Source organism: Lycorma delicatula, chromosome 9, assembly GCF_047948215.1.
Source record: "Lycorma delicatula isolate Av1 chromosome 9, ASM4794821v1, whole genome shotgun sequence".
NCBI classification, from domain to species: domain Eukaryota; kingdom Metazoa; phylum Arthropoda; class Insecta; order Hemiptera; family Fulgoridae; genus Lycorma; species Lycorma delicatula.
Genome location: NC_134463.1, coordinates 30,369,402 through 30,385,840, shown reverse-complemented (window position 1 = coordinate 30,385,840; position 16,439 = coordinate 30,369,402). Strand labels below are relative to the sequence as shown.

The 16,439-nt window shown below is 30.4% G+C and overlaps 1 long non-coding RNA gene across 1 annotated transcript in view; it reads right to left on the bottom strand.

Annotated features, from left to right (window-relative positions):
• Nucleotides 1–3,699: 3,699 nt before the first annotated feature.
• Nucleotides 3,700–16,439, bottom strand: part of LOC142330302 (uncharacterized) — a 34,807-nt gene continuing 22,067 nt past the window's right edge. The window contains exons 2-3 of the long non-coding RNA XR_012757757.1: nt 11,686–11,930; nt 3,700–4,271 (exon numbers count right to left, since the gene is read on the bottom strand). This is a non-coding gene — a long non-coding RNA (uncharacterized LOC142330302). The remainder of the gene's footprint in view (nt 4,272–11,685; nt 11,931–16,439) is intronic.

Here is a 16,439-nt window from a genome sequence, read left to right as displayed (position 1 = left end):
AAGGTACGAGGATCATTCACGTTGTACTGCGCATGTACGTGTTTGTACTCGACGTCTACCGCACCATATAAATATCGGCACATCTATCTATCCAACTTATCCGTGCTCATATCCTCCGTGGGGAATCAACCTTACAAATTTTACGTTTGACTTTACGATTTACAATAAACAATCAACACCACCTAACGTCTTAGCAAACGTTTCCACCAGCAAATGTTTCATTATATTCTCTCCAAGATAAACCCTGACGCAATAGTATAGTCTGATGGTTCGATAGGAAGGAATAGTAGTTCGATAGGAAGAGTTGGAAAAGAAGAATTTTGAGGAGAACATCGCAAGAGGTCTGAGTAAAACTGATACGGTAGAAAATATAGAAGAAAAACGGGAGAATGTTCTTAAATCAGCAGAAACAAACTTAGGCGGAACAAAGAGAACCGGTAGAAAACCTTGGTTATCAGAGGATATATTGCGGTTGATGGATGAACGTAAAAAGTAGAAGAATGCTGGTGACGAAGAACTTGCTAAAATTTGTTTTGAACACTTCACAATTTAAATTTAAAAAAAGTTTTATTTTTGAAACAATATACAATTACAATTTTTTTATGTAAATACCAATTTTAAGTAGCGTTATAGGAAACTAAATACAAATAATGAAAAATCTATAACATCATCAGAAATTGTCCGTAACCAGCATAGCATTGCACGGTATGATTTTAAAAACTTGTTGAAATAAGAATTAGAATATTTGAAATAAAGAACTGAACACAGATAACTGCACCGAATTATACATATTACTTTTTGTGTATTGCTAGTAATTAATAAATAACTGTCTTGTATTTGTATAAATCATCGTAATAAGTTTTGCTATTTCAGTGGTAAATTAACTACTACAAATCTCCAAGAAGGAATGTTACACATGTGTTAAATAATAATAATCTTAATTCCACAGAATAAACAGATTACAAGTGAAAATAGAATTATTTACAGTTAAAAAATGTTTAATACATAAGCTTAGTAGACATACAACCAGGCAATATAAAATGAGAAGTAAAATAATAAACGTAAACAATTATCACATAATCTTGTTCAACTAGATACCCCCTATAGTAATAACTCTATTGCAGGTTACTATCGAAATATTTTCAGCGAGTAAAATAATAAACTAATCAATTATTACAAGTGTGGATTTCTAAGTGAATTTCAAAATTAATTGCACGATACAAGTCTTGCAGTACTAAAATTTTCAGCTAGTGACAAGATTATATGTACATACATACTGATTAAATAACTCAGAACCATAAATACATACATGAATACAGTGATAAAATTTAAAATGAAATTAATCCTAGATAAAATTGAAAAAAAAATAAAGATAATAAAAATATGAAACTTTTAGTCACCAATTCCACCCAGAATCACAGGTCAACCAATAAATAAAACTCTCTACATCTTCAATTGACAATAACCGATCATAAATTGATGGTGAAAACCTTTTAGTCTTCTATGGATTTAAATTCCCTTGGTAAGAGATTAAATATTTTTAGACCTAAGAAAGAACATTTAAATTACTCAATTCTTGTCCTAGGAGGAACTAAACTATCCGCTTGCCGCAAAGGCTTTGTAACCAAAGTACCAAGAATCCTATCTTGTTTACAGCCTTCATAATACGTCATTGGTATTCTATAGAAATACATACGATGCAGTGGCAAGATCTTAAAGCCTCTGAATAATGGGAAGGATTCAGATCATCTACTTTTACCCAATATTATATGTACTACATGCTTCTGAGCAATATAAACAGATCAAAAAACACTGTAGTAAGCTCCACCCCAACATATCACCCCAAACTTTAACCTTGACTCTACAAAAGCAAAATGCAGTGATAAATAAACTGTGTATTACTTGTGAGAGCACTAAATCTTATAAACTTACTCAAAAAAGTAATTTACTGACCTGGAAATTCTTCAAAAGGGGCACTACCATATCAATCACCAAAACTTTCAGCACCTGTTTTCCTTACATGATAATGTAGTAGCCCCTTACTGTGATGATAGAAATTCTTTGTTGAATTTACTAGAACACCATCACAATCCTTAAACCGTTATATTATAACTATATCTCGGTTATATTAAGTACTGTTTTGTTTTATGCAAGCGAGCTTATGCTTCATTCCTCTCTTTCGTTTCTAATTTCAACTTACATTTTACTCTCTTTTTTTCTGTTTAGTCTCCAGATCCATTGTAATGTATTACTTCAGAGGATGAATGAGGATGATATGTATGAATGTAAATGAAGTGTAGTCTTGTACAGTCTCAGGTCGACAGTTCCTGAGATGTGTGCTTAATTGAAACCCAACCACCAAAGAACACCGGTATCCATGGTCTAGTATTCAAATAAATATAAAAGTAAGTGCCTTTACTAGAAAAATTCTTCCTAATTTGTAACTTGTACAATTTTTTTAAAATAAAAATACTTTAATTTACTTTAAATTAATACGTTCTTTCTTTACTTTAATCCTGTTCATTACAAATTTTTATATAACCTACTTCTAAAACACAAACCTGTCTATAAAACTGTAACATGGTTGTACTGGATCATATCAACATGCACAGCCTGTAGACATACATACATTTGTCAGCTGAAGATTTATGGTTATGTAAATTTTTAATAAGTGGTAAACCAGATTTTAGTCATTTTTGGTGCTTTTGTTTATCAATTTAGATGCACATTTTGCATTTGAAACTAAACTGAGATTCTGCAATTCCTAGCACCTCTTTCGTACTGCTGAGAACACAATGTGTTCAAATGTACCATATGCATGTTCAAAAATGCTGCTCTCATAGTGAATATTATACAAGTAGACCAAATTATAAGGACCATGTATACATAAAGTTGGAAAGTGTAATTTGCTCATGTTTATACATTATATACATGCATGTTCATACCCCGTCACATCAACACAGCTAAAATATTTTTAACTAGGTTTCATCGAGTTGTTGGGGGGGGGGGGGGGTTGCAAAATATTCATTATATATTTTTTTAATTTATACTTTTTGGAGGTTGTGGAGATAAAAAAGGTAGAGAATCATTGGATTAAATGATTTAAATTGGTTTAAATAGGCAATAATAACTCATCAGCTCATTAGGGACTTCTAAAACGAAAGTAAAGAGCATTTTCTTACTGACCATGTCAAAGCAAAATTTATTAAAAAATACTTTTATTAAAAGGTAAAATACATGAAAAATGTTCTAAACCCACAAATTGGAACAATGTATTCACTCTATAAATAAAATAACAGAATACTCCAATAAATTTGAATGTGGCATAAACAGGATACAGCTGGACTCATCAGATGGTAGTTGTGCAAATGATAAGCAGACGTTTGTGTTCTAGTATTTATTCCGATAAATATAGATTAATAAACCATTTCTTCTAATTTGTATTTAATAATACATTATACACATCGCATTTGAAGTGCATACATATACTACTTCATGGATAAAAAAGGAACTTTTTGGCTGGATAGATCAAGGGAAACCATGGTAAAACTTTGATAAAAAAATTAACAAAAATATAATAATAATAATAATAATAATAATAATAAACAATAATAAAAGTAACATAAAATAATAATAATAATAATAGCAATATCACAAAATTTACAATTAATTATACATATTATATAGTTATATATTTTCAGCACCATATCTTAAATTCATTTTTCTAATATATTACTACACTGATAAAAAAGGAATTCTTCCAGCATTTAGCTGGATAGATCAGGGGAAACCATGGTAAAATTTTGATCAGAGCAGCATCATAGTTTATTATAAAGATTTTATATCAATCTGACAATAAGTTGAGTTCATTCTTCTGTTAAACAACAGAAATATATATTAAACAGTAATACATTAACAACTAACAGTTGAGGATTAAGGCAATCAAATACGCAAAAAATAATTAGTTAAGTATTTAATAATATTTTATTGTTTAAAATATAAGGAAATTTATTTAAGCCACGGAAAGTAAAACTAACTGTTCGGGCATTTACCCTACTGGACCAAGGGAAACCGTGGTAAAACCTTGGTCAGAAGAGCTTACAATATTTTATGTCTGTAATATGCTACAGTATTAAAGGCATATACATAGTAAAAGAAATTTATTGGCGATACGTTCACTGTATATTATTTATACATTTAATGAGCTTTTAAACAATAAAATTTGATGAATTTTAATCGTTACTTCTTGAATGTCATACATCCTTTATATCCTGTAACAAAAAAATGAAATTTTAAGATGAAACATTTAATAAAATACTGTATTATGATAGCCTGACATACTAAACACAAACTCAAGGATTTAAATCACAGATAAAAGGATACTAGGTCTTGGCAAGAATCGAACTAGGGATCACAAAAGAAGAAATAACAAAAATTTAATTCAAATCCATTTAAAAAAAAATGTCCTTTTTTTTATACATTAATATCACTTTACTAACATAAATTAATCTCATTCAATTTGGAACTGTCTTGCATTGATTAATATAAGATTGGTTGATTAAGAACAATTATCAAAAGAATAACTCAGTTTTGTAACTCAACTTGTAATTTATTAAGGGACAGTACTAATCAAACAAATTCCACTAAACATTTTATTATAACCGTTTTAGTTACGCTTAAAAAAAACTTGTTTTTGTGGAAATTAAAGAGTTGAAAATTTACAACTGGGAGTGTAAAGTAAATGATAATTAATAATTCAGCTGATAATAAATACAGAATTTGCATGTTGACATTAATTAGTTCCTTTTTTGAACTTAGTGAACTCAAGACAAAAAATAAATCTTGACATCATAGAAGGTGATAAAATGAATTTAAATAAAAGAAAATAAAAGTCTAAAAAGTTAACTAAAAGTCACCACTGTTATGATGTTACCTATCCTAAAAGTGGTCTGGAACCCCCTTAATATGTAGTCAAATAGTTTATTTAGTCCGCATTATGTCACTTTGTATAATATGTTGTATTTGTCAAAATTAGTGCAATTTTAAATTCCATTCTGTTCCATCATATTTGCAATTACAATAACATTCTATTTGTTAAGTTTCCTGTTGCGGTTAATATCTTTGTTCATTAGTTTTGAACCTGTAATACGTGATTTTCAACGTTTGATCCTGATGTTAAATGTAATGTTTTTTAAACAAGTGGTCCTGTTTTAACTTTTTGATATCTTGTCAGCATGTTTGTGATAGATTTATGTTCAACATGTTTATGATGTTTAAGAAATTTTGAATGTTTCTTTACTGTTTAGGCAAAACAAATTTTCATATTTTCTCCTTATCATAAAAAATTATTATTTATTGGTTTTTCAAAATAAAACAGAATAACTTAATAATTTATAAATCATTTAACACAACAGAACAAAAAAAAAAATTTGGAACTGAGATAAAAGTACGTGAATTAGAATGTATTTTTATGCTGAATCTTAAAAATGAAATCAGTTTTTCTTCATCACCCTCAGATTTTTAGTTATGACTTTTCAAATATTGAGAAACTTCTTAAATAACACAAGCCTGCAAAATTTGGGTTGTGTAATGTTTTCTTAACATTTTAATGACTGATTTCTATGTATTTTTTAGCACTGAATCAGAAAATAACCTTCACATTTTTCCATCACGTCAGAATTTTTTCCAAATCGCAAATTTCAAAATTTGTAAAATGTTGAAAAATTGTGAAACTGTGATACTATAACATAGACATAAAACGTTTTTTAATAATAAATTCACTGTCTTGGCTTATACTGTGCATTCTTATAACTAAACTGTTGAATGGTCAGAAGAGGTGGGTCAGGAAGTGGTTTGGGTTGATGGCGATGAGATGGTGGGAGGAGCTCGGTTGACAGGTTGTAACAAGACTTAACAACATGTAACATGTAACATGTTTATTGGCAGCTATCTGCACCACTCATGCACTATGCATCTACTATCAGTGCTGTTTCAACCATCAGTGAGCTCAAATCAAGTTTTTTCCATCCTGCATAATTATAAATGTGTTTTTGTTAACGGTAAACATAGTTTCAGGCCATAAAGCAAATTTCTGTTTTCAAAAAAGCTTCGACAGACTGCAAAAATTCTGCAGATTCTTTTTCTTAATTTGTAGCGAGTTAATGGTGGAAAAAAGATATAAAAAGCTTCTTTCGACAAGTGTACCTCACATAATTCGGAGTGAAAATAAGAGATCAAGACAAAACTTGAGCATCCCATTATGTTTGCTACCCATGTGTTTAAGGACTTAGATGGTGGTCAAAGGGTGAAAAAGAAGTGTTCAGATTTCGAGTTCCAATGGTATGGTAGGAGCCAGAGCCATGAAATCACACCAATGATTTTTACTTCTGTTTGACTGGTGTTCACAGTTTTAATTTGAAGAATAAAAAAAGAATCTTCTATCCAAATATGCCATTTGCTTTACACCCGGTTCCTTATGGTCTAGACGTACCAGTGTCAATTCCACCAGAAAATTTACCTGAAATAGATGGTTCCATAACTGATTTAAATTAAGATAACATTGAAGAGTACAAATCTGGAGATAGCTGCACACCATAGCTTTATTCACAGTCTATGTATACATCTGATCAAAGAAAATTCAGAATTGCTTGGTTTGATGCTTAAAGAGAAGAACCTGCTAGCAGTCAGCACCTCGTTTTCCTGATTCACGTACAGAAAAAAGGATTTTCTACCATATGTTTTGGAAGAAGGAAAATTAGTCTTCTGCACTGATGTAGTGAACTTTTAATTTATGTAACATTCCTTACAAAAGTAGTGGTTGGAGAGTGTTCATAGATTCATCCAAAAGAAGCTTCAAAGTTATCTTTCCTCACAATGTGAATACGTGTCCGTCAATATCAGTCAAACGTTCTGTCCATTTAAAAGAGGATTACAATGATTTGGAATTCATTTTCAATAAAATTAAATGATTGTGTTTGTGTTAAGGATTACGTGCGACAATCTCAAAATAATATCGATGCTCTTACAACAGCAAGGAGGATACACAAAGTTTCCTTGTTTTATGTGTGAGTAGGGTAGCAAAGACAATGAAAATGATTGGATAAGGAAAGATTGGTCAAATAGAACTTCATTAGAACCTGGAACCAAAATTTTCTCTGAAAAGTTTTCATATATCTGATTAAAGTTCTTCTTCAATCTCTGCATATCAAGTTAAGGTTGATGAAGCAATTTGTCAACGCCTTACCAAAAGAAGGTAAATGTTTTAAATATATCTGTGACAAATTTACAGTCCATCAACCGCCAAACTAAGAGAGGGTGTGTTTACTTGTCCTGACATTAGAAAACTTCTTAAAGATGGTAATTTTGAGAAACAAATGAAAGTTGCAGATAAAGAAACATGTGGAGCCTTTAAAGATGTAGTAATCAAGTCTCCGGGCAATAAGAAGAATTTGAACTTCAAATCAATCATTGAAAACTTGCTGTAGAAGTACAAAAATTTAGGATGTTCCATGATTGATGATGATAGATGATGATTGATGATAGGATGACAGTTCTTGATTCAGCTAATTTTCTGCCTACCTGGTAAAAGTAATTACTATGTTCTCATTATATTTAGATTCATTTGTAATAAAGATTTTGAGTTTAAGCAAAGTGCAAAGCGGTGCTTGCTTTCTGTCACTTGATGTAAATGATTTTTTTCTAAAGGGGCTAATGTACTGTCCTGAGTTTATTTTATATTCTAAAATAAAAATAAAACAAATGGATTATTTTTAATAAGATTACATTATCCTAGAATATGTAGTAAGCTCTAAAACACTGCCATATGTTGCCCCAGTTGCACCCAATTTTGAACATTAAGTCGAAGGTGCCGATCAATATAATGGGAATGGTAATATAAAAATTTCTTTGCTTTCTTATTTAGAAATAAACATCTATGTGTTTTATTATTAATAGATTACAGATTCTTAACTCTTTCTTCCAAACTTCCTCTAGTAAAAAGTTAAAACTTATTTTTTTATTATTTTTGTTGCAAGTTATTATCACTTCAGCCAACTTTAGCCAACAAGATTATACGTGTAAAGAAAACATCAATGATAAGTTCACATTTTCATTTACCAGGAAATATTATGTCTATAAAAAAAAATTTGTAACCAAAATAAAGATCTATAGGGTCTTATCGTCCCTCTTCTAAATTTAAGCTTTTTAACTAAAAAATAAAATTCAAATTAAATTTTAAAAATAAAGTATAATTTTCGTCAAACCTTTCAAACTAATAACCAAGCTTGTTATATTACACAATGGACTTATGTTTCATCAAACTGTTAAATGAATTTATGATTGAATATAATTTATGAAACAGAAAATTGACAATGAATCGAACATGATTACTGCTGTAATTAATCGGATCAGTTAATTAACAAAATATCACATCACCATTTACTGAAGAACAGCACTGATTAGCTTAAAGAGAATAAATTAATCAAAATAATGAATGAAGGACAGAAATGATAGAATAAGATTACTGTCTAGCCAGGTGACATACTGATATACATCATTTTTTCACATACTGATAAAATTGACATCTCAATTCAACAACTGAATTCATCTTTTACTATGTCAATAATGTACACTTGTCTCAGAATATAAGGTGTTCTTCTATAACTTATTTGATTGTTGCTACTCTTTAATCAACTTTTACCATATGCCATGAGTATTGTTACTCATATTTTATGTTTTTTAATAATTTATACAACTACTAAAACATATTTATGATCAACATACTGTCTTAGCATTTTTCAGAACAGGAGCACTTTCAAGCAGGTTCTCGTCTTTAGAGGTATCTTTATATAAACAGAAAGATGGACTGTATGCATAAAATTATTTCATGCAATCTATGCATACTGGTATTATATAAAAACTATTTTCTATCATAGCATTGGTATTTTAATTAAGTTTGATGAACAACATTATTCAAAATGATGATAATTTAAAATTATTACATAATTAATGATCAACTTTCAGTTAATTAATGACATAGTTACTTTTTCATAATAAATACTTTCTGATAATTAATTATTCCTTCCAGTCTGAAACTTTTACTTTGTAAGAATCTTTTGGAGCGAATTAGCAGTATGTTAAACAACTGGGTTATCAATATCACTGTTAATGGCAAATGCGAATTTAACAAAAATAATATTACTTGTAAATGAACAAACAACATAGATCAAATATATTTAATATAATATGATACTAAAGGTTTTGGGGGTTCCTAACCTTTTTCAGAGAGTTGCCATCAGTAGCACTGTTTGTAACTACTGAAGGAGGATCGGCCAACTGAAATTCTATTTTAAAAGTCTACTTTGCAATTAATTCTCAATTTTTGTATTTGTTCGTGAACATTAACCAACTATTCCAGTTTAATGTTACTACTGAAAGTTTCAGTTATTTATAAATTAAAACATTTGACAGATATTTTTGTCAAAATATGGTGCTATACTAGAGGTGTGGCACAGTATACGTCAATTATAAATAGTAGATTCTTGCGTTTTTTAACTTTTAAGAATAATTTTATAGTGTTATAAGTATATGCATCAACTTCCTCATAAAAAATGTACTGCATTTGATGACTTGCAACTTTAACAAAATATATTGTGTTTTGGTAGTTAGTTAACATTATTAATAAATTACAAGTACAGATTTCAAATATTAACATGACAAAACAGTTCATTCATTAAAAAACTGCATATTGCTACAAAATGTGTAAATAAATAACTATTAATATATTATACCATTACTGTTAGAAACAGTAACAAAACATTTTTATTTTACTTGCTGCCTATTTAATAAAATACAGAAATTTATTAACTTCATCAAAAGTAATATTGATTTAAAAGAAAAGGCAGAAGAGTTTTTTAGGTATCCAGTAATTTCTACTTTTATGGTTCAACACTTTCCATGAGTCAATTTATCTTAAGTTTTAAGTTATTAAAAACTTCATGCAGTAAGAAACTAACAGTAACATAATATACGCAACTTTATCAATAATTAAAAAACAAATTGACAGTGGTTGGAATAAAATGAAATGTGGTGGTTGAAATAAAATGGAAAACATCAATTAGATAAATAATAAATTACAATAGTTCTACTGACTTATATGATAAATAAATAAATAAATAAATAAATAACATGTAATTAATCAAATAACAGTTTCTAAAATTCAGTCTGCTTAAATGTTAAAATTTAAAAATGTATGTGTTTTCTAAATTGAATTTGGTATACCTTAATTTATGGTGAAAGTTGTAAAACTACGTAAAGTTCTAAAAAAGACTGATTTGATCAAAAACTACCTAAAACTGAGGTAAACTTTTTACAACTTTCTCTTAAATTATTCATTATGAGTAATAATAAATAACTTAAAAATTAAATTTGATTACAATGCACTGATCTTTTTTTTGTGTTTAGGCAGACAACTAGAGAATATCCCCTAAAATGTCAAACAAAACATTGTAGGTAGATAGAACTATTATAAATAATATTAATTTAAATAAAACATGATGTCATTCCTACATCATGTAAGAAAAGTTACTTCTGCTTCATGCTCAAGGTTATTGATAAATAAATGTTATCATGCATCCTGAAACTTATCAATAATTATTAATATGTTCAGTTAAAATTGAATGAAAAGCACATATTTGAAAGTTTTTAAAAATAGAAGGCTGCCTAAATGTATTTTCATATTTTCTTTTTTTTTCAGAGGGTATTGCTTCTAGTGGTATTATGTTTTTAGCAACATATATTTTTCAATTATTTAATATTTAATATTGAATATGAAGTAAAATTTTGAAAGTTCTATAAAATATGGGTGAATGTTTTAATCTTTTTAGAGTGCAATTTGATAATTTTTATTATAGGTTATACAACTTTTCAGTGTATTAATTTGTTAAAAAAAATCATAAAATGGTTTAAATTATAAATGAGGAAATAAAAACCTTCATGAAATTTTCCAGTTCATATGGAATAATTTACAACACAATTATTATGATCGGTTGAAAACTTTTAAACAACAGTTTTTCCCTCAATATCATTCAATTACAAAATATATATTTCTAAAGTTGATCTTTTCAACTTTATAATATCAATATAATTTCAATATAGTATAAAATAAATTCAACTTGATCCACCCAAATACATAATTGAATAAAATAATTGAATATATTTTTCATATAATCTCTACAAAAGCACTTTCACGGCAACCTGCATCTTCAGTTGTAGATTTTTTCTTTTTACAATAATTCTTTTATTTTTTCTATTAATAATAATAATAATAAGCAATGTTAGGTTTTAGTAAGTGTTCTAGCATAATAATTGATCATTTAACTGATTGATCAATTTAATATTATCATATATTTTTTACTTAAAAGGTTCGGTTATCGTAGAATTAACTCCTTTTATTCGCTACGAATCATTCTATAATTAATAACAGTTCTGTTCAAGGTAGAGAATTATAATCTGTATGCCAAGATACAGTGTATATTATTCACTTACGTTCAACAGGTACCTACGTCCATCTCATAATGTTCATTACATTTACTTGTGTTGCACTTATAGTATAAGTATACTCGGGAATGCACGTATTAGTAGAATGCACAAGATAAGCTTTATCTGGATAAGCTTTATCGGACTTACTTCTGGCCGAGTGGCAGGAGGCCTGGAACATCTCACCTACTGGTGTATGGACGAGTAAATTAATTCCGAGAATTGATGCAGAGAGGACTGGGTGAGGTAGCTCCTTTCTGGACATGGCGAATTTGAAGCCTACCTGCATCGATTTGGCAGGAGAGCGTCTCCTCTATGCAGGTACTGCGATCTTGAGGATATCGTTGAGCACACCATCTACCATTGCCAGCGGTGGGATGTGGGCATTGATTAACCTTTTGTAAATTAATTACATTAGTTTTAATATATAATAAAATTATATAAACACAGAATTGCATAATGAATTGGTTCAATTGTAGGTAAAAAAACAGAAAGATCCCGGCCTGGAACTTTAACCGTAGCAATTAAAATTAGTATGAAGCTATATTAACTGACAAAAAAAAGAATTATTGTATAATAAATCAAATAATTTGAAAAATATACAATCAAATACACCTTCAATGCGTATGTATAGATTTTATATATTATACATATTAGTATAATAAAATATTTATATAATATAATTAATAAAATGAAAATCAATAAAGCTCTAAATCTTCAATCGACAACAGTCAAAAGGTTTTCACTTCTATGGATTTAAATTCCTTTGGTAAGTGATTAAATATTTTTGGACTTAAAAAAAGAATAACATTTAAATAACTCAATTCTTGTCCTAGGAGGAACTTCACTATCCGCTTGCCGTGAAGTCTTCTAACCAAAGTACCAAGGATCCTATCCTGTTTACAACCTTCATAATACGTCATTGGTATTCTATAGAAATACATATGATGCAGTGGCAAGATCTTAAGTTTCTGAATAATGGGAAGGATTCATGCATCTACTTTTACCCCAATATTATACGTACTGCTTGCTTCTGAGCAATATAAACAGATAATAGTAATATAAACAGATAATAGTGAGCAATATAAACAGACTGTAGTAAACTCCAACCCATACGTTAACCTTGACTCTTAAAAAGCGATAATACAGTGATATTATACTCTATATTAGTTGTAAGAGCACTAAATCTCACAAACTTACACAAAAAAGTAATTTACTGACCTGGAACTTCTTCAAAAGGGGCACTATCATATCAATCACCAAAAATTTCAGCACCTGTTTTCCTTACACGATAATATAGTAGCCCATACTATGATGATAGAAATTCTTTGTTGAATTTATCAAACACCATCACAATCCTTAAACCACATTATATTACAAGTATATCTCTGAAGTGTAGTTTTCTACAGTCTCAGGTCAACAGTTCCTGAGATGTGTGCTTAATTGAAACCCAACCACCAAAGAACACCAGTATCCAAGAACCGTAGAACTCTTGACTTAGAAATCAGCTGATTTGCAATGACGAGTTAACCATTACACCAGCTCGATGAGCTTAACTTACACTTTACTCATAGTAAAGTGTAATCTGTAAATTGTAATCTGTAGTATAAAAATTTTTTGAAAATTTCTTCCTAATTTGTAAATTGTACAATTTTTTTTAATAAAAATACTTTTTTAAATTAATACGTTCTTTCTTTACTTTAATCCTGTTCATCACAAACTCTTATATAACTTACTTCTAAAATATAAACCTGACTATAAAACTGTAACATAGTTGAGCTAGCCTCCTCTATGAATCATGAGACCTTGCCGTTGGTGGGGGGGCTTGAGTGCTAAGGGATACAGAGTAGCTGGACCGAAGGTGCAACCATATCGGAGAGGTATCTGTTGAGAGCCAGACTAAGGAATGATTCCTGAAAGAGGGCAGCAGCTCTTTCAGTAGTTGTTAGGGGCGTGAGTCAGAATGACTTAAACGGCCATATCAACATCACTCAGTCCTCTGAGTACTGTGCAGCTGAAAGCAATGGAAAACTACAGCTGCTTTTTTTCCAAGAAAATGTAGCTCTCTGCATTTACAAATAGCAATGATGGAGGCGCCTTCCTTGGTAAAATATTCCGGAGGTAAACTAGTCCCCCGTTCGGATCTCCGGGTGGGGACTACTAAGGAAGGGGTCACCAGAAAATTAAAAAATAGCATTCTACGAATCGGAGTGTGGAATGTTAGAAGTTTAAAAAAGGTTGGTAGGATAGAAAATTTAAAAAGGGAAATGGATAGGATAAATGTGGATGTAGTAGGAATTAGTGAGGTTCGGTGGGAAGAGGAAGGCGACTTTTGGTCAGATGATTATAGAATAATAAACTCAGCTTCAAATAATGGGCAGGCAGGAGTAGGTTTGATAATGAACAAGAAGACAGGGAAGAGAGTAGAGTATTTCAAAACGCATAGCGATAGAATCATTGTAATAAGGATAAAATCAAAACCTAAACCGACGATTGTTAACGTCTATATGCCTACAAGCGCCCATGATGATGATGAGGTAGAGTATGTATATGAAGAGATTGATGAAGCAATTAAACACATAAAAGGAGATGAAAATTTAATAATAGTTGGAGATTGGAATGCAAGCATTGGAAAAGGCAAGGAAGGAAATATAGTGGGTGAATACGGGCTGGGCAAAAGGAATGAAAGAGGGGACCGACTTATAGAGTTTTGCACGAAGTATAATTTAGTAATTGCAAACACCCAATTTAAAAATCATAATAGAAGAATATACACCTTGGGTTTCAGACGATATATTGCAGCTGATGGATGAACGTAGAAAATATAAGAATGCTAGTGATGAAGAAAGTAAAAGGACTATCGGCAATTAAGAAATGCTATAAACAGGAAGTGCAAACTGGTGAAAGAAGAGTGGATTAAAGAAAAGTGTTCAGAAGTGGAAAGAGAAATGAACATTGGTAAAATAGACGGAGCATACAGGAAAGTTAAGGAAAATTTTGGGGTACATAAATTAAAATCTAATAATGTGTTAAACAAAGATGGTACACCAATATATAATACGAAAGGTAAAATCGATAGATGGGTGGAATATATTGAAGAAGAGTTATACGGAGGAAATGAATTAGAAAATGGTGTTATAGAGGAAGAAGAGGAAGTTGAGGAGGATGAAATGGGAGAAACAATACTGAGATCTGAATTTAAGAGAGCATTAAACGATTTAAATGGTAGAAAGGCTCCTGAAATAGACGGAATACCTGTCGAATTACTGCGCAGTGCAGGTGAGGAAGCGATTGATAGATTATACAAACTGGTGTGTAATATTTATGAAAAAGGGGAATTTCCGTCAGACTTCAAAAAAAGTGTTATAGTCATGGTACCAAAGAAAGCAGGGGCAGATAAATGTGAAGAATACAGAAAAATTAGTTTAACTAGTCACGCATCAAAAATCTTAACTAGAATTCTATACAGAAGAATTGAGAGGAGAGTGGAAGAAGTGTTAGGAGAAGACCAATTTGGTTTCAGGAAAAGTATAGGGACAAGGGAAGCAATTTTAGGCCTCAGATTAATAGTAGAAGGGAGATAAACAAACCATATACTTGGCGTTTATAGACCTAGAAAAGGCATTCGATAACGTAGACTGGAATAAAATGTTCAGCATTTAAAAAAAATTAGGGTTCAAATACAGAGATAGAAGAACAATTGCTAACATGTACTGGAACCAAACAGCAACAGTAATAATCGAAGTACATAAGAAAGAAGCCGTAATAAGAAAGGGAGTCCGACAAGGATGTTCCCTATATCCGTTACTTTTTAATCTTTACATGGAACTAGCAGTTAATGATGTTAAAGAACAATTTAGATTCACAGTAACAGTACAAGGTGAAAAGATAAAGTTGCTACGATTTGCTGATGATATAGTAATTCTAGCCGACAGTAAAAAGTATTTAGAAGAAACAATGAACGGCATAGATGGAGTCCTCCGCAAGAACTATCGCGTGAAAATAAACAAGAACAAAATAAAAGTAATGAAATGTAGTAGAAATAACAAAGATGGACCACTGAATGTGAAAATAGGAGTAGAATAGATTATGGAGGTAGAAGAATTTTGTTATTTGGGAAGTAGAATTACTAAAAATGGACGAAGCAGGAGCGATATAAAATGCCGAATAGCACAAGCGAAACGAGCCTTCAGTAAGAAATATAATTTGTTTACATCAAAAATTAATTTAAATGTCAGGAAAAGTTTTTTGAAAGTATATGTTTGGAGTGTCGCTTTATATGGAAGTGAAGCTTGGACCATCGGAGTATCTGAGAAGAAAAGATTAGATTAGGGCTTTTGAAATGCGGTGCTATAGGCGAATGTTAAAAATCAGATGGGTGGATAAAGTGACAAATGAAGAGGTATTCCGGCAAATAGATGAAGAAAGAAGCGTTTGGAAAAATTTAGCTAAAAGAAGAGACAGACTTATAGGCCACATACTAAGGCATCCTGGAATAGTCGCTTTAATATTGGAAGGACAGGTAGAAGGAAAAAATTGTGTAGGCAGGCCACGTTTGGAATATGTAAAACAAATTGTTAGGGATGTAGGATGTAGAAGGTATACTGAAATGAAGTGACTAGCGCTAGATAGGGAATCTTGGAGAGCTGCATCAAACCAGTCAAATGACTGAAGACAAAAAAAAAAAAACAATTAAAATTACTACATTTATTTTGCAGACATTTACTTTTATCTTATTTTTTTTTTCTTACTTTCCTTTTGTGTTTGGTGAAGTCTTCTCTTTTTATTATCCAGAAGTAGTCACTCTTCATAAATTCACCCCATCTGCCTCGTCACCCAAGTTTAAAGTTCAATAACGCACCAATTGGTAATGAATAGCGAGATATGAAAAGGCGATTGCTTCT